At 37.0% G+C, this 19,620-nt stretch overlaps 1 long non-coding RNA gene across 3 annotated transcripts in view; it reads right to left on the bottom strand.

Annotated features, from left to right (window-relative positions):
• The window catches only part of LOC132020894 (uncharacterized), a 193,287-nt gene that overhangs the window by 134,235 nt on the left and 39,432 nt on the right, over positions 1–19,620 (bottom strand). The window contains exon 3 of one of the 3 annotated variants that reach the window (XR_009405142.1): positions 8,700–8,775. The exons of the other annotated variants lie outside the window; for them this stretch is intronic. This is a non-coding gene — a long non-coding RNA (uncharacterized LOC132020894). The remainder of the gene's footprint in view (positions 1–8,699; positions 8,776–19,620) is intronic. 3 annotated transcript variants of the gene reach the window in all.

The raw sequence follows: 19,620 nt of genomic DNA, 5'->3' as shown, positions 1-19,620 counted from the left end.
ATCTTTTTAAACTTACTAAGATTTATTAATGGCCTAACATATGTTAGTCCTGGAGAATGTGCCATGTCCACTTGAGAAAAATGTGTATTTGGCTGTTTTCATCTATTCTTAATTTATTCTATATTTCTGTAATCATGTTAGATGTTGGACTTCATCAATTTTTTTTCTGCATATATACATTTACTCCTTTGAACTATCATTAAGATATAATACATTCATAATTTTCCTAATATTGACTAACCCTTGTAGTCCAGGGAGGAAGCCCAATTTTTCAAATTAACATACATTGTTATATTATTTCAAGGATACAATAAAATGATTGAACAATTCCATTAATTCCTCAGTGCTCGTCAAAAGTGTACTCTTTTTTTTTTATTTTTTAAATATTTTATTTATTTATTTGACAGAGATCACAAGTAGGCAGAGGGAGAAGGGGAAACAGGCTCCATGCTGAGCATAGAACCTGATGCAGGGCTCAATCCCAGGACACTGGGATCATGACCTGAGCCGAAGGCAGAGGCTTTAACCCACTGAGCCACCCAAGCACCCCCAAATAAGTGTACTCTTGATCCCTTCTATTTATTTCACCCATCCCTCCACCTACTTCCCCTCCAGCAACCACCAGTTTATTCTCTGTATTTAATAGACTGGTTTTTTGTTTGTCTTGTTTTTAGTTTGTTCATTTGTTTCGTAAATTCCACACATGAGTGTAATCATATGGAATTTGTCTTTCTTTGACTGATTTACTTCACTTAACATTATAGCCTCTAGATCCATCCATGTTCTTGCAAATGGCAAGATCCTGTTCTTTGCTGTGGTTGAATAAAATTACATCGTATACAGACTTTATCCACTTATCTGCAGATGGACCCTGGGTTTGCTTCCACATCTTGGCTATTGTAAATAACACTGCAATAAACGTAAGGGTGCATATATTTTTTTGATTTAGTGTTGCTGTTTCCTTTGGGTAAGTACCAAACAGTGGAATAACTGAATCATTTGGTAATTCTATTTTCAAGGTTTTGAGGAACCTCCATACTGTTTCCTACCAGGACCGCACCAATTTGTATTTCCACCAGCAGTGCCCAGGGGTTCTTTTTTTCCACATCCACATCAACACTTGTTATTGGGAGGAACCCCATTGTTTTGTTGTTGTTCTTTTAAAGATTGTATTTATTTGACAGAGAACGAGACAGCCAGAAAGGGAATACAAGCAGGCAGAGAGGGAGAAACAGGCTTCCCGCTGAGCAGGGAGCCCAATGTGGGGCTCGATCCCAGAACCCAGGGATCCTGACTTGAGCTGAAGGCAGACGCTTAGCAACTGAGCCACCCAGGCACCCCATGAACCCCATTGTTAATGACATACTTTTTAAAGTACTGCTGAACTACAATTTCCATTATTTTATTAGCATTTTCACATAATTGTTGATAAGTAGGTTGGCCCTATCCTGTCAGGATTTGAAGTCAAGACTTTCTTAGACATTCCTTATAAATAGGATTTGAAGGATCTCCCCTTTTTGATCTTTTGCAACCGTTTAGATTCTATCCAGCTTGCCTGTTTCTTAACAATTTTAAAGAATTAACAGTGAAACCATGTAAGCCTGGAGTAAGGAGGAAACTCTTTTTTTAAAAAAATTTTTTATTAACATATAATGAATTATTAGCCCCAGGAGTACAGGTCTGAGTACAGGTTTACACTTCACAGCACTCACCATAGCACATACCCTCTCCAATGTCCATAACCCCACCTCCCCTCCCTACCCCCCTCCCCCCAGCAACCCTCAGTCTGCTTTGTGAGATTAAGAGTCTCTTATGGTTTGTCTCCCTCCCAATCCCATCTTGTTTCATTTATTCTTCTCCTGCCCTCCAAACCCCCCACGTTGCATCTCCACTTCCTCATATCAGGGAGATCATATGATAATTGTCTTTCTCTGATTGACTTACTTCGCTAAGCATGATACCCTCTAGTTCCATCCACGTCATCACAAATGGCAAGATTTCATTTTTTGATGGCTGCATAGTATATATATATGCCACATCAAGAAAGAAACTCTTAAATAACTTTTCAACTGTTTTCATTGTTACTTGTTTGTTCAGATTTGTCCAACTGCTGCTATCCATTATTTTTCAGTTACATTTTGAAATGTATTTTTAGGACAGTTTAACCTCCTTATATCAATAACTTGCTTCCCTTTTCCATTTCTAATATTGTGCATTTGTCCCTTTTTCCTTTCTAAAAAAATTTATTACTACACCAGCCAGTGGTTTATCTGGTTTTTCTCTGTTATGCTGTCTTCAAAGAACCACCTAATCTTAGCAAACATACTATATTTCAGTCTTCTAGATGTATGGTTAAAATTTGTGAGTTTTTTTTCCTTTCTTTATTCTGTAGCTTTTACTGGCTGAACTTATTCTTCTTTATATGTATTAATATAAGATATATATTTAGTAATTATGATTCTATTTTACCTTAAGTTTTCTATTACTATTAATTGCCAAATGTACGGTGTTTCTGTATTTGGTTTTATAGGTATGTGTGTGTTTCTTTGAATAATTTTAAAGTTTATAATAAGCTTTTTGGATTGTTGTTTTGCTTGCAATCATTATAACTTCATTTACTATTATTGACTCTCCATTTCTTGATTTAGCAACTTCAGACTACATCTGTTGAGTACCAGCTACAGAAGAATATTTTTAAAAAGATCACAAATAAATCTCTTCCCACTTCTCTTCATCCACCTTCATGATTGATTTTGATTATCATATTACCATTTTTTACATTGTCAAGGATTATAACAGTAGCATTCTGTAACTATTTTCCATAATTGTTTTAATTTCATATTTTAATGAACTGAGTCTTTATCACCAGTCTTTTTACTGTGGCTTCCCACTTTATTTCTTGGTTATTTGGCTTTGATTTTTTTGTTTTTTCAAAAAAGGTCATGTGGGTCCTGTGTGTGTGTGTGTGTGTGTGTGTGTGTGTGTGTTAAGATAGATTTATTTATTTATTTAAGAGCGAGAACTTGCGTCTATTGGAAGGGGAAGGACAAAGGGAGAGGGAAAGAGAGAATCTCAAGCAGACTCCTTACTGAGCACAGGAGCAGGACATGGGACTTAGTCTCATGACCCTGAGATCATGACCTAAGCCAAAAGCCAGTCAAAAGCTCAGTCAACTCAGTCACTCGGGTACCCCTGTCCTGAGTTTGTTTATGATTGAGATTGTCCATGTGTCTATTTCTGGCCTTTATATTTGAATGTCAGTTGATTGAGAATAACATTTTTGGATCTTACCTTCTTTTACTCAGCACTTTACAGACATTAAATAATTCTTAGAGAAGTCTGAGGCTACCCTGTTCTCTTTTTTCTGGTATATAATTAATATTCACCTATATATGTAAAGAATTTTATCTTCATCAGTGAAATGCAAAAACCATTAGGATATATCTCAGTTTAGATATTCACGTGTCAATTCTTTTTTTTTTTTTTTTAAGATTTTATTTGAGAAAGAGAGAGAGAGAACATGAGCAGGGGGAGGAGGTAAAGGAGAGGGAGAAACAGGTTCCCCAGTGAGCAGGGAGCACAAAGCGGGACTCAATCCCAGGATCCTGGGGTGATGACCTGAGCTGAAGGCAGACACTTAACTCATCAAGCCACCCAGGTGCCCCTCACGTGTCATTTCTTTTCTAGGAGCAAGGTGTTCTAGGTTAATACCTTCCCTAATTGGGAAAATTCTCTTCTACTGGTTTTTAGGTACAACGTCTGATCCATTTACTAGTTTCTCTAATTCCAAGACCCCAATTACCTTTAGTCTAATTAGTCTTTGTCCTTTAAATATTTTATCTACTCTTGAAATTGCTTTGTCTTTAAAAAAAAAATCTACAGACTCTGTGACTTCTTTGGAGGTCAATGAGGGTGGGGCTAAAACTTCCAACCCTCTAATTACTTAGATCTTTCTGGTGATCAGCTCTCTCTGAGGCTCTCTAGGAGCCCCAGCTCATGTCACCTCATTAGCATAAAGTCATATGTGATTAAAGGAGCCCATTATGAATAACAATCCTATCTCTGAAGAAATTCCAAAGATTTTAGAACTTCTGTGCCAAGAATGAGGGACAAAGCCAAATATATTTCTTATTGTACCACACCCCTTGACTGAAACAAGCCCCAAACCAGACAATATACATGAAACAACAGTTTTCAAGATATTGGGTATTAGGTGGTGGGGGGGGAAGGATAGTGATTCCTAAAAAGCATGAATTAAGTCTTATGATATTCCACTATTGCCTGGAGAGAGTTTCCAGGCATCAGTGCAGGGAGGAAGGGCTCAGATGGAGCCCAGCAATCTCTTTGCTGAGGAGACAAAGCAAGTCATTCAGGGAGTCCAAGGCAGCTAAATTCTCAGGCAGACTAACAGAAATGGGAAAGCTGCAGAAGGAAAACTCTGGAGATCTGCAGAGGGACCCCTTGAGTCCTCAGCTGAGTACTGATCTGTTCATGCATGGAGGGAACTACTGAAGGCCATGGGAAGAACACCCAAAAGTATTACAGGGAAAACACAGGACCAGATATAGTTCTAGTTCCCACAATCCAGAGTGGAAAACCTCTCAATTCAGGGATATTGTATAGAGTACTTGAAAGAGTTTTGCCTTAGAAATGGGCCAAAAATATTGCTATAGTAAACACTGCGCTGGTCCTGCCTAGCAAATCTTGTAAGATCCAAAGGGATCAAACTGTTTCCAAGTAACTTAACCTTGTCCTAGAACAAAGATCAAGACTATTTATAGGGATATAAAAATATCCAGCATACAAGAAGATAAAATTCACAACAGTTGGCATCCAGCAAAAAATATTGCTAGGAATGCAAAACAGCAGGAAAGTATGATGAGAGAAATGAAGAGAAAAATCACTCAATTGAGAAAGACCCATATATGACCAAAAGATAGAATCAGTAGACAAGAAACCACTACAATAACTGTACTTTATATGTTCAGAGGTTAGAGGATGATTGAATATGGAAGACATTTTAAAAAACCAAAATCACACTTCTAGAAATGTTGGGGATGAAAAATTCAGTGGATGGTACAAATGACAGATTAGACACTATAGAAGAAAATAAGCAAACTTGAAGATTTAACAATTGATATTATCCAAAAAGAAACAGAAAGAGAAAAGACCCACTCCTAAATTGAACAGAACATCAGTAAGATATGATAAAACTTCAAGTGGCCTAATATATGTGCAATCAGAGTCTACAGTGTGGGGGTGGAGGCTTGTTAAGAAAAATGGCCCCAAATTTTCCAAATTTGATAAATAAACCAGAGCAAAGAAACTAAATGAATTCCAAACACAAGAAAAATAAGGAGAATTATACCACGGCATATAATAAACAAATTTCCCAAGACCACTGATAAAAAGCAATTACTAAAAGCAGCCAAATAAGACATATATTATATAGAGAAGAATAAATATAAGGTGACAACATATTTTTTATGGGGAACAATGCAAGTCAGAAAGCACTTGAACAATATATTTAAAGAACCTCCTCCCCAAACTGTCAAACTAGAATTTTTTAAAAAATATTTTATTTATTTGAGAGAGAAAGAACACAATCAGAGGAAAGGGCAGAAGGAGAGGAAGAAGCAGGCTCCCTGTTGAGCAGGAAGCCCAAGTTGGAGCTTAGTCTCAGGACTCCAGGATCATGACTTGAGCCAAAGGCAGATGCTTAACCATCTGAGCCACCCAGGCACCCCTCAAACCAGAATTTTATACATAGCAAAGATATCTTTTAAAGATAAAGGCAAAGTGAGGCACCTGGGTAGTTCAGTTGCTTAAGCATCCATCTCTTGATTTGGGCTCAGGTCATGATTTCGGGATTGTGAGATCAAGCCAGAGTCAGGCTCCATGCTCAGCAAGGAGTCTGCTTCTCTCCCTCTCCCTCTGTTTCTCTTCTTGCATGTGTGCTCTCTCTCTCTCTAAAATAAATAAATAAATAAATATTTTTTAAAAGTCATAATTAAAATAAAAGCAAAGTGAAAACTTTAAAAACATACAAAGGAGAAAAATAAATCCCTGACTTTTATTATAAAAAACACTAATGGAAGTGTTTCAGTCAAGGAGAAAATGAAATTAGGTGAAAAACTTCACTAAGAAACAAAGAGCACCATAAATGGTACTATGTGCATAAAAAACCCACTTTTTCTTATTTAAATATCTTTCCAGGATAATACACTATCCAAAGCTAAAAATAATAATGTATTGTGGAGTTGATGTGTTAAGCTTAAGTAAAATGTAGAACAACAATTGCACAAAGGACTGAGGGGGAAAATGGAAACATTAAGCTATAAGGTTCTTTATACTAAGCATAAAGTGGCATAGTATTTAACAGCAGAGTCTTGAAGTTAAAGATGTATACTATGAACTGTAAAGCAATGTCTAAAACAATACAACAAATTATAGCTAGCAAGCCAACAAAAGATATAAAATAGAATTCTATTCATTTAAGGAAGAAATACCATACTGTTGGGCAATACATAACTCTTCCAACTCATTAACAAAAAGACAAATAACTCAATTTAAAAATAAAGAAATACCAGTTCTACCAAATACTCAAGTAATTTTAAATAGAACAAGAGAAAAAGGACAGCACAGAACAGATGGAACAAAAACAACAGCAAAATGAATCATATTATATCAATAAGTATAATGCTCTAACCACCCAAATTAAAAGGAAAAGATTATTGGGTGAAATTTAAAGAATAAGACCCAACTATGTACAACCTAACAAAAACATAACAAAACACTTTAAACACAGTGACACAGCTAGGTTAAAAGTAAAAGGATAGGAAAGATATAGCCTGCTAACACTAATCAAAACTGGCTACATTAAGATCAGACAGAAGAAATTTTAGAGCAAGGAGTACTTCCAGGGACAAGGGGGGTTATATTATAATAAAGGAATCAATACAATCATAAAAGTCCTAAGTGTTGGCATACCTAATAGAAAAATATAAAATACATGAAGCAAAAACTGACAGAAGACAAAACCACATTTAAAATGGGAGTTTTCAGGGTGCGTAAGTGGCTCAGTCAGTTAAGCATCTGCCTTCAACTCAGGTCATAATCCCAGACTCCTGAGATCAAACACCCGCAAGGGGCCCCTTGCTTGGTGGGGAGTTTGTTTCTCCTTCTGTCCCTCCCCTCCACTCAGGTGCATTCCCTCTCAATCTCTCTCTCTCTCTCTCTCTCATGCATGTGTGCATGCAAAAGCAAATAAAATATTTTTTAAAAATTTTTAAAGGAGTTTTCAACACCTCTCTCTCTATAATGGATAGAACAAGTAGACAACATTGGAAAGGATGTCGAGGACCTGAACGATACCATCAACCAAACTGACTGAACTGACATAAAACATATAACAAGCAAAGAATGCAAATTCTTGTCAAGTGCACATGAAACACATACCCGGATAGTACCTATTTGGAGTAATAAAAGAAACCTAAACTTGGAACTTTGTAAGTCATGTAAAATATGACTTCTGATCACAGTCTATGGAAACTACCTACCAAAAACAATATAACCATAAAGTGCAACAATATTCGTCAATTAAAAGGGATGAAATACTGACATATTGTGCACCACAGATGGATCTCAAAAACATTATACTACATGAAGGTGGCAATCATAAAAGACTAGGTATTATGTCATTCCATTTATGGAATGTCCAGAATAAGCATATCCACAGAGAAAGAAAGTAGATTTGTAATTGTCCTAGGCTAGGGAGGTAGGCAGGGGCAGGAGAAGGTTGGGGAGTGACTGCTAATGGGTATAAGGTCTCTTTTGGGAGTGATAAAAATGCTCTAAAGTTAGATTGTGTGGATGATCGCACAACTCTGTGAATATGCCCAAGGCACTTAATTTTACATGTTAAATGGGTGAAATTTATGCCATAAATAATATCAATCAAGCTGTTAAAAGTAACCATATAGAATTGTATTTTTTTAAATCTCCAAATAATTTTGAAATTAAATAACATATTTCCAAATAATCCATGGATCAAAAAAATCCAAGAGGAAGGTAGAAAAGTATTTTGAATGGGATGAAAATTTAAACAAAACATACAGCTAATGCAGTTCTTAAAAGGAAATTCATTACATTAAAAAAAAAAAAACCTATTTTAGAAATGAAGAGAGTCTCAAAACGATCTAGCTTCTACCCTAAGGAATAGAAAAAGAACAGTCAATGAGACTCAAAGTAAGCAGAAGAAAGGATACAACAAAATTCAGGGAAGAAATCAATGAATTAAAAAAACAGAAATTAAAGAAAAATGCATCCAGAGTTCAATGTTTTTAAAGACCTTTGAGAAGAGGTATAAAATTAATAAAACCCTAACCATACCAATTGGGGGGAAACAGAAAACACAAATTTCCAATATGAGGAATGAAAAAGGGACATCTTTATAGATTCTACAGACACTAAAAGGATAATTAAAGAATATTATGAACAACTTTATGCCAGTAAATTCAAGAATGTAGATAAAATAGACATGTTCATTGAAAAACACAAATAACCAAAGCTCACTAAAGAAGCAGCTAACATGAACAGCCCTATATCTATTTTTAGTAGTTAAAAACCCCACAAAGAAAACTACAGGCCCAGATGGCTTCATTGGTGATTTCTACCAAATATTTAAGGACAAAACATACCATTCTAGAAAAGCTCTTCTAAAGAAATTGAATAGAAAGGAATACTTCCCAACTCATTCTATGAGGCTGGAATTATCTGTAATAAAAAACAAAGACATTACAAAAAATAAAATTATAGACCAATATTTCTCGTGAACATAGAGGCAAAATTCTTAACAAAATTTTAGCAAATCAAGTCTAGTGATATATTAAGAAGAAAACACATCATGACAAAGTAGGTTTATTCCAGAATAGTGGGGTCAATTTAAAATAAAAAAATCAAACAATGTAATTTATCAACTTAAGATTAAAAAAGAAAACCTAAATGATTATCTCAAATGACCCAGAAAAGCATTTGGTAAAATCTAGCATTGACATGTGATAAAAAACTCTCACCAACCAAGGGTAAAAAGAAACTTCTTTACCCTAGTAAAGATCATTTATAAAAAACTAGAGCTAACCTCTCTTAATGGTAGAGAATGAAGTCTTTTCGTCTTAAGATCAGGAAAAAAACAATGATACTAATACTGCTCCTATTCAACCTTGTACTAGAGTTCCAGTTTCCAACCAGTGACAAAAGGGGAAAACAAATTGATCATCTGGATTAGAAAAAAAGATCTGAAACTTAAAAAAATGAGAGTAGTATTAAAAATCTGATTTTAAAAAATTGTGTAAACCTGTTCCCTGAAAACTACAAAGCATTGCTGAGAGAAATTTTTAAAAGTAATTTTTAAATTTAAAGTTTTTAAATTTTTTAAATTTTAAATTAAAATATAATTTAAAAAGTAAAAAACTGAAGAAATATACTGTATTCTTAACCTGGATAAGTATTAAGTTATCTATTCTCCACTCAATTGATGCATTCAATACTCAAAATCTCAATAGGCTTTTTTCTTTGTTGTTGGAAAAGTTGACACACTAATTCTTGGAAATGCCAGAAATCTAGAATAGCCAAAATGACCTTGAAAAAGAATGACAAAATTGGAGAATATATATGACTTGACTTCAAGACTCATTTGAAGGCATAGTAATTGAGACGATGTGTCATTGTCATCAAGACGGCAAGTAGATTGGGGCACCTGGGTGGCTCAGTCAGTTAAGTTTCCAACTCTTGATTTCTGCTCAGGTAATGATCTCAGGGTCATGATTTCTGGGTTGCTAGATTGAGCCCAGCATTGGGCTTCTGACTCAGCTTGGAGTCTGTCCCTCTCCCTCTGATCCTCAACACCCATCCCCCCCACCTCTACCTCAAATGTGTGCACCCTCTCCCTCTTCCTCCCTCCCTCCCTCTCAAATAAATAAATACAATCTTTTAGAAATAAATAAATAAAAATTAATTACTGGTTTGATGAAATGCTATCACAAGGTAAAGCCAAGTTTCCTTAACCTCAGATGGTCATTTTTCCCCCCTCAGGAAAATACACTGCATTGATGGACATATAAGTAGTGATAGCTACTATCAAGGGCATTTGAAATGCTATATACTATGACATGTAGGGAAACTAAGTATATTACTAATGTCTGAAGATTAAGATATAACTTTAAAAGTGTGTTTCAGAAGAGCATTTAAGAGTGTCAGTAAAAGAAGTTAAAAGAACTAGGTAAGTCTGGAAAATTGGAGTATGGACATGCTGGTTAAAGACACTATCCATTTGGCAGAAACAGGAGAACCAGACTGAACCTTGTGATTAGAATAACAAGTACAAGATAATGAGGAGGAAATTTATCCTTTTTTAATACAATCCCCCTGTATGTAAGAACAAAGAATTCAAAGAAGGGCTCTTCCTACTGAGTTGAAGATCTTCATGATGACCAGGAGAGTTTTAAAACAAAGAAAGCAAAGCTGAAGCACTCTGGGTCAAACAGCCTGTTTTGTGGTAGCATCCAAATCAGGTTGGGTCATAGGATCAATACGATACAGGTCTCTCTACCACATTTATCATTAGTTGGTTGATGTATTAATTCAACCAATCAATATGCATTGATCATCTACTGAGTACCAGCACTTGGCCAGGTGCTCCTCAAAATTCCAATCTAAAAATAGAAACTTGCCTCTACTTTTATCATATTCTCTGAATGATCACTTTGATTTCTTGACATAACTGAGCCATAGCTGTCCCCTTGTGATACTATGACTTCTGCAGTCCTCTCCAAGGGAGGACCCACTTAACCATCCTCCACCCAAGTTACTGCCATGCCCAGCACTCAGCACACAATCTCCTCTCCTTTTTGTTAAACTTCTGCTCCTCTGAGAATCAACTGTTTGCTTATATCCCCCTTCCCACTCCCTCCCCCCACCCCAGCATTATCTACTTCTTTCCCATTCATGAAAGACTAAGTGCTTGGCTCAGGCTTCCTCCATCCCCACTCCTGTCACCATCCTGAGTCACTTTGACACAAACTTGGGTGACCCATCACCTAGGCATTCAATTCTTTGAATGCCTCCTCTTCTGTGTCTTCTCCTTTGCCACATTAATACCCACCACCAAGTCACACCTGGGTCAGGAACTGCATCACATCAATAACACTAATTCAATGAAATGCTAACACTTTCTAGCTACAATTTTCTATCCTTCTTGTTCAATTACTCAGAGTGTAACAGTTTTTGGCTTTGCTTCTTTCCTTCCTTTTCTCACTTTTTTCCTCTTTCCCCCCTCTTTTTCTCTTTCTTTTCTTTTTATCTTTTTAAATGATATTCCTCCACTTTCTACACATCACTTCTCTCCTATACTTAACTTCTTCTATTTATTTTTAAATTAAATATTGTGTTTAAGCATCTTTATAAATCTCACATTATTTCTAATTTTTCTGTAGGCTTTTTGGGGTCCCTATGTATGTCACCTGCAAATAATTTTTTCAGATTCCTTACTTTCCAATTTTTGGTCCCATAATTTATTTTTCTTATTCTATTGTTTTATTTAGGACATATAGTAAAATGAACAGGTATGAGGTACTGATTCAGTTTCACTGCAAATCTAATCCAAATATTGCACTTGTCTCAAACTCTAAGCCCAACTCCCTCTTCCCCCACAATTCTTTCACTTGAAAAACTCATCTGGTTTCCAAAATGGATCCCCCAGTTCTACTCTGTTCCCCTCCATTCCTTCTACTCTTAATAGCCAGAGTGATCTTTTAAAATCATATTTAGGTTATATCCTTCTTTTGCCTTAAACCTTTCACTAGTTTATAATTGTACCTAAAATAATATCCAAAAGCTTTAACAGATTCTTCTTCTTCAATCTGTTCTTTTCTCATAGTACTAGATTTTACTTACAGTATTTTCTTTTATTTCCCAAATACAATAATGCTCCTCTGCTGCAAGTCTTTCTCAGTGGCTGTTCCCTCTGTCCAGAATCCTCTTTGCCTCACAGTTTGTCTAGAGAACTCCTATTCAGCCTTTAGATCTCAAAATTCTCCCAGAGAAGCCCTCTCATGACTCCAGAAATTCAGTCAGCTCTCTCTTTTTTTAATATTTCATTTAACTCTTCATTTTTCCTTCAAAGCACTTATCACTTTATGTAATTATACATGTTTATTTGTGTGGCTACTTAATATATGTCTCTCCCATTATACTAAAAGCTTTCTGTGTTTATCCCATCATCCCTAGCCTATGGCATTTTGCCCAGAAAATTGTGTGCTCTTAATAAATATTTATTGAATGAATAAATGGATGAATGGGACATAAAGATGAATAAGACACAATCCTGGCTCAGAAAATGCATGCGCAAATCTTTCCTTCCAGTCTTAATTATTTGTTTTCCTTACCAGGGTTAGAAATGGCAATAAGGAGCAAGATGACATCCAAGATCCCGACTTTATATTCCTTAGTGAGAGGACCTTGTTAGGTCAGAAACTGACTAATATAAGCAATTATAGCAGCCTGAATCTAGGCCTGAAAATGGCAGGAGAAGCAGGATAAATTTGGGTAAGAAACTAAATAGAGGATTTATTCATTACACATCCAAATCCAGACGCTAGGACAGCTATAATACCCACAATTAAAATTTTATTAGCTTGAATTTAGACTTAAACAATTCAATACTTAATAATACATTCTTTCACACATTTTTTATTTCTCCCTTAATTTCTATATATAAGAATTTTTAAAATAGTGTATTTAGAAACAAAATAAAAAATAAACTATTAAGACTACACCAAAATAAAAAGCTTTTGCACAGTGAAGGAAACCATCAACAAAACAAAAAGACAACCTACTGAATGGGAGAAGATATTTACTAATGATATATTCATCTGACAAGGGGTTGATATCCACACTATATAAAGAACTTAGTCAACTCAATCAAATTAATCTGATTAAAAATAGGCAGAGGACATGAATAGACATTTTTCCAAAGAAGACATCCAGATGGCCAACAGACACATGAGAAGACACTCAACATCACTCATCATCAGGAAAATGCAAATTAAAACCACAATAAGATATCACCTCACACCTGTCAGAATGGCTCATAAAAAGACAAGAAATAACAAATGTTGGCAAAGATTTGGAGAAAAAGAAGCTCTCATGCCCTGCCTGCTGGTGGGAATATAAATTGGTGCAGCCACTATGGAAAACAGTATGGAGGTTCCTCAAAAACTTAAAGATAGAAATACCATATAATCCAGTAATTCCACTACCGGGCATCTACTTAAAGAAAACAAAAACACTACTTAGAAAAGATAGATGTGTCTTTGTATAATTTGAGCATCATTTATAATAGCCAAGATATGGAAGCCACTTAAGTGTCAATCAATAGACATATGTATATAGAAGGTGTGATACACAAACACACACACACACACACACACACACACCCTTTAGGTCCATTTATATTGTCACAATTGACAAGATTTCATTCTTTTTTATGGTTGAATAATATTCCTTCATACGTATATATACACATGTATATATACACATTTATTTATTATTTATTTCAGGGTATTATGCTAAGTGAAATAAGTCATGCAAAAAAAGAAAAATACCATATGATTTCACTCATAGGTAGAATCTAAAAAAAAATAACAACTGGACAAACCAAAAAAGCAGAAACAGATCTGTAAGTACAGAGAACAAACTGTTGGTTGCCAGAAGGCAGAGGGTGGGAATAAGAGTAAAACAGGTGAGGGGCGAAACAGGAGTGGGAAGTCCAGATTTCCAGTTATGGAATGAAAAGTTACAGGGAGGAAAGGTAGAGCACAGGGAGTATAGGAAGCGGTACTGTAATAGTGTTGCTTGGCAATGGATAGTAGCTACATTGTGATGAGCACAGTATAATGTATAAACTTGTCAAATCACTATGTTGTACACTGAAATTTATGTGACATTGTGTGTCATCTATACTTCAGTTAAAAACAATTTTTTCAGATAGTGTTGTATTCTGTACTAAGGGAAAGATCCAGGCTTTTGCCCAAAAGAAATACAAGTGCCAACAACTGGTAGCTTCCGAAGTCAGAAGCAGCCAAGTTTACTTGAAAAGAAACGTGGAGTCCCACGTGTTAAAATGCAGGTTGAATGGCAAATGTTGGTTCCTTCTCAGAGTCCAACTTTCTTCCAGTCTTAGATCGTAAGCCATCCCTGCTCATATTCAAGTTTCTCTGCATCTGTGTACTGAAGTCCATTCTCTGCTTCCTCCTCTGAGACCTTCACTTTACACCTAAGCCTTGCTTTCTTTCTCTATTATCAACATCCTTTAGAGTTACAAACACGCTTTTTTTTTTCTTCTTTCCCTGACTTTACATTATCCTCTAGCTATAATTTATATTTTCCTTTCTCATTAAAGCCCCTGCATTTTCATACTTCCCACTTCTTATCTCACTGTATTCTGGCTTCTCCTCCATCACCCAAAAGAATTCCCTCTGGAATTACTTATTATCTGACAAATCCAAAAAGCATTTTTTGGTCTTTATCCAGTAGTGTGACAGTAAATGTTGAACAAACACCTTCTTAGAACAGGGGTCAGGCAGCCGGTTGGCCTGCTATAATGAATTAAATTTCCCATGGTACAAATACATTCACCATGGCTGACTTCAGCCACTAACTTGGTATTTTCTGACTTCCAAAACAGTTAACACTGGCTCTATGAGCTATTACAAACCTGCTACGTTCCTGTATAACATGGAAATCTTTGGATCATTCGTTCTTACTTCAACTTTCCATTCTTGTATTCCATGATATTACTGCTTTAGAGACCCCACCTACATTTCTGATCATTCTTACTTGTTATGTTCTTGATACTTTTTTATTTTATTGCTTAAGAGTTGAGGTTCCCTGGGGTCTGAGGTCTGTTCGATATTGTTTTTTCTCAATAAACTTGCCTGGTGAAATAAAATAAAGTTTTATACTTTCAAACATACATCTCTTATACAAAAGCTCTACCCTAACTGCCTGATGAATGTTTCTACCTGATGGTCAGAAACTTACATAAAGGGGTACCTGGACGGCTGAGTGAGTTAAGCCTCTGCCTTTGGCTCTGGTCATGATCTCAGGGTCCTGGGATTGAGCTGGGCTCTCCAATCAGCAGGGAGCTTGCTTCTCTCTCTCTCTGCCTGCCTCTCTGCCTACTTGTGATCTCTCTCTCTGTGTCAAACAAATGAATAAAGTCTTAAAAAAAAAAAAAAAAGAGGGGCACCTGGGTGACTCAGTGGGTTAAAGCCTCTGCCTTCGGCTCAGGTCATGATCCCAGGGTCCTGGGATCGAGCCCCGCATCGGGCTCTCTGCTCAGCGGGGAGCCTGCTTTCTCCTCTCTCTCTCTGCCTGCCTCTCTGCCTACTTGTAATTTCTGCCTTTCAAATAAATAAATAAAATCTTTTAAAAAAAAAAGAAACTAACAGAAAACCAAAAATGTTATAATCCTTCCTATAATCTGGCTCCAATACCTCTACTTAATCAGCAAAGCACTGCTTAAATAATTCTAAAATTTATCTCTGCTTCTTCATGCCTATCATGTCTGCTATCTCCAAGAGCTGGAATCAAATATAAAGGAATCTATAAGATTTAAAGTTAACAACGTTCTTCTCTCATGTCAGGTTGTTCAGTGGGTCACCACTAATGGCTAGTAGTTCTCAAGATGTGTATTGTGTTAAACAGGGGAAAAGGAAGTTTTGTGGTCAGATGAATCTAGGAGTCACTGACTTAAACAAAGCAAAATTTTATTTTTTTGTAACTTTTTAAAAAAACTTTTTTAGAACTTTTTTTAAAAAAAGATTTTATTTATTTATTTATTTGACAGAGAGAAATCACAAGTAGATGGAGAGGCAGGCAGAGAGAGACAGAGGGAAGCAGGCTCCCCGCTGAGCAGAGAGCCCCATGTGGGACTCGGTCCCAGCACCCTGAGATCATGACCTGAGCTGAAGGCAGCGGCTTAATCCACTGAGCCACCCAGGCGCCCCTTTTTTAGAACTTTTAACATACTATTTCTGAAAAGAATGCATAGACATTTTCAAATATATTTGACCACTTTTTTTTTTTTTTTTTTTAAGTGGGAGGAGGATGTGAGTTAAAACACTAAAATCTGAAAGGAGGGGGGAAAAAAGTAAAATCATTGAAGTAGAGAGTAAAAAAGTGGCCACCAGGGGTTGAGGGATGGGGGAAATAGAGGCTAGTAAAAGGTTACAAACCTTCAGTTATAAGAAGAGTAAGTTCTGAGAGTCTCACATATAACATGGTGACTATAGCTGACAACAGTGTATTGTATAATTGAAATTTGCTAAGAGAGTAGAACTTACATGTTCTCCCCTGCCAAAAGGTAAATATGTGAGGTGATGGATGCATTCATTAACTTGGGAGAATCCTTTCACAATATATAGGTATATCAAGTCATATGTTGTACAATTTAAATATCTTATAATTTTATTTGTCAATTATATCTCAATGAAGCTGAAAAAAAAATATGCTACTGCCTGGGAGTTGAGCTCAATTTCTCTTTTCTGTTGCAATAGTCTGGAATAAAGTTTTCCTTTAAAAATAAGCACTTTGGGGGGCTACTGGGTGACTCAGTGGGTTGAGTGTTTGATGAGGTGATGACCTCAGAGTCATGAGTCATGAGATCAAGCCCCACATCCTGCTCTGTGCTCAGCACAGAATCTGCTAGAGATTCTCTCTCTCTCCCTCTGCCCTTCCCCACACTCACACACACACCCTCTCTCTAAACAAACAAATAAATAAAGTCTTTAACAAGATAAGAACTATTACCACCTTGCAGTACATAAGCATTTCTCTGAATAAAATTCAGCATAACTCTGCTCTACAGAACAACAATCAAAGACCTCAAGAAAGATAAAGATAAAGGACTTCATCTCTGCCTACGACTCCAGCCTCAATTACTTCTTCTCCCTGCCTCAGTTCTTAAATTTCAACACTATGTTCTTGTAGTTCTTCATATAAACCACGCTTCTTGCCTCTTTTCTTTATTCATGCCCTACTCTAGGTAGGAGTTTCTCTTCACTGGCTTTCTTTCTAGATAATGCCTACTTCAGTTTCAGAATCATTTCTTCCAGAAATTCCTTCCGGGTTTCTCCAGCACCCTGCATCTGAGTTAGGTGTCTGCCTTTGGTGTTGGTACCCAATGTATATCTCTCCCATTGTACTTGCTGCATTGGTGTTTTGTTTTTTTTTTTTAAGATTTTATTTATTATTTGACAGAGAGAGACACAGTAAGAGGGGGAACACAAGCAGGGGGAGTGAGAGAGGGAGAAGCAGGCTTCCTGCTGAGCAGGGAGCCTGATACGGGGCTCAATCCCAGGACACCGGGATCATGACCTGAGCAAGGCAGACACTTGACAACTGAGCTACCCAGGTGCCCCTGCATTGTTCTATCAGCATATGTTTGTGTTTGTTTCCCTTCCAGATTGTGAGCTCCTTGAAGACAGGACCCATATCTTATTCAATTTCACTGTCTAACATAGGACCTGTCTATATGAAGCATGTCTTTTTATTCTGATGTTTTGACATCTGGGACCTCCCTGATCTTGGAAAGACTGTCCCTCTCGGGGTTAGTCAGTTCCAAGAGATAGTAAAGGACTCACCTGTGAGTGTGCCTTTCATAGGCAGACCAATCAGTCAAAACCCATACTCTCAACCACATTCTTTATTAGACTCTCACAGGGCTCTTACACTTCAGACCACTATCCCTTGACCCTGATCAACCCCAGGCCAGGTAACAGAAAACTAGAGACAGTCAGTCCCTCCACCCCAGAGCCTGCTAAAATTATTCTAACTAGCCAATACTAAGCCTGCTTACCCTACCTCATCAGATCCTTCTGCAGAAACCATAATAAAAACTCTTGCCCACATTTTCCCTTCCCTCCCTCTACCTCTTGACTTGACCCTGATCCTTCCCCACGGGACCCTGCATGGCATGCCATGCCTGGTCTCCTGACTCTGGGGCTCTCTGAGTATAACTTCTTCCTTCATGACAATCATTTTCAGGTCTGCGTGTCTCACCACACCTGATTCAAACAAATCCCAGGTAACTTTTAAAGCACTGTTACATGGTAGATATTCAATAATTTTTGTTGAAATAAATAAATAAGTTAATTAATGAGTTCACCAATGGCAAGAATATAAAAACTGCCCCCTTGAGTTAGCCTGCCGGCTCCTCCAGCCCTGGACTCTGACATCCGTGAATCCATCCTAGAAGAATACAGCTGTCCGCCTTGACATCAACAGCTAAGCCATATCCTCAAAACCAAAATTTTTCTTAATGAAAAAAGAGAAAAGAATCTCACGCTGTTCCCCTTCTTCCTTGAACATAGAAGAGAAAAATGATGTGTTCCAATTGCAGTGAGCTAGCTTGCTCCCTCTCTCTTTTGCCATCTTTCAACCCAGCCCTTAAGTTTAGAAACAGTGGGCAAAGTCCATAAATCAAGGCAATGTTATCGTTGAGGGCGTTTTGCTAAGACTCTGTCTACTGAATGGCAAGAGAATTCCCTTCCAGCTCTAAGAGCCCACCATTTCCCTGTAAGTAGGAACGCAAAAGGATGTTGCTGCAGGCTATCGGTAAACATTCTTGACCCCTTTAAGCAAATGTGAAAGGAGACCATGTCCTTCTTTTCTAGTTAAACCTGTCACTGAATCAGCTATAAGTCTTGGTGTTCCAAGGACAGGAAAAACCCACCTCAGAATGGTTTAAGCCATAAAAACTGGTGTACAGAGTGCCTGGGAGGCTCAGTGGGTCGTCTTTGGCTCTGGTCATGATCTCAGGGTCCTGGAATCAAGCCCCACATCAGGCTCTCTGCTCAGCAGGGAGCCTGCTTCCTCCTCTCTTTCTGCCCTCTTCTCTGCCTACTTGTGATCTCTCTCTGTGTCAAATAAATAAATAAAATCTTAAAAAAAAAAAGTGCACAAAGGGTAAGTCTAGATAGAGGTGGATTATTGCCTTTTTAAGGCTAAAAACAACTAAAACAGAAAATCCCTCAAGAAAATATACAGATGCAATAAGACCACATTAAATGAGAGGGGAAAAAAAGAAAGCATGAATGCAGGATTCAGGACAAGAGTTACTTAAGATTAGGGAAGGCAAGATTATGAGATGGGGAGGAAGCCATAAGGTTAAGATTTGGGTTATTTATCAAGGTCCTCATTTTTGTTTTGCATAGTGGGTTTGAGGATATTTGTTACAGCATAAACACCCCTCCCCCAGGAACCTTTATGTATTTGAGGATATTTGTTACAGCATTACATTATTATGTAAAGCCTTTCCCTTCGACTCAGGTCATGATCCCAGGGTCCTGAGATCAAGTCCCCTATTGGGCTCCCCACTCCGTGGAAATTCTCCTTCTCCCACTCCTCCTGCTTGTGTTCCCTCTCTCACTGTGTCTCTCTCTGCCAAACAAATAAATAAAATCTTAAAAAAAAAAAAGAAAGAAAAAGAAAAAATATTTCTATGTATACACGTAGTGTTCATATAAAAGAAATGAAGACTCAGAAAAATGGATAGGTCTG

Source organism: Mustela nigripes, chromosome 6 (assembly GCF_022355385.1).
Source record: "Mustela nigripes isolate SB6536 chromosome 6, MUSNIG.SB6536, whole genome shotgun sequence".
Classification (NCBI taxonomy): domain Eukaryota; kingdom Metazoa; phylum Chordata; class Mammalia; order Carnivora; family Mustelidae; genus Mustela; species Mustela nigripes.
The sequence above is the reverse complement of the archived record's forward strand: the minus strand, read 5'-3'. Positions and strand labels throughout refer to the sequence as shown.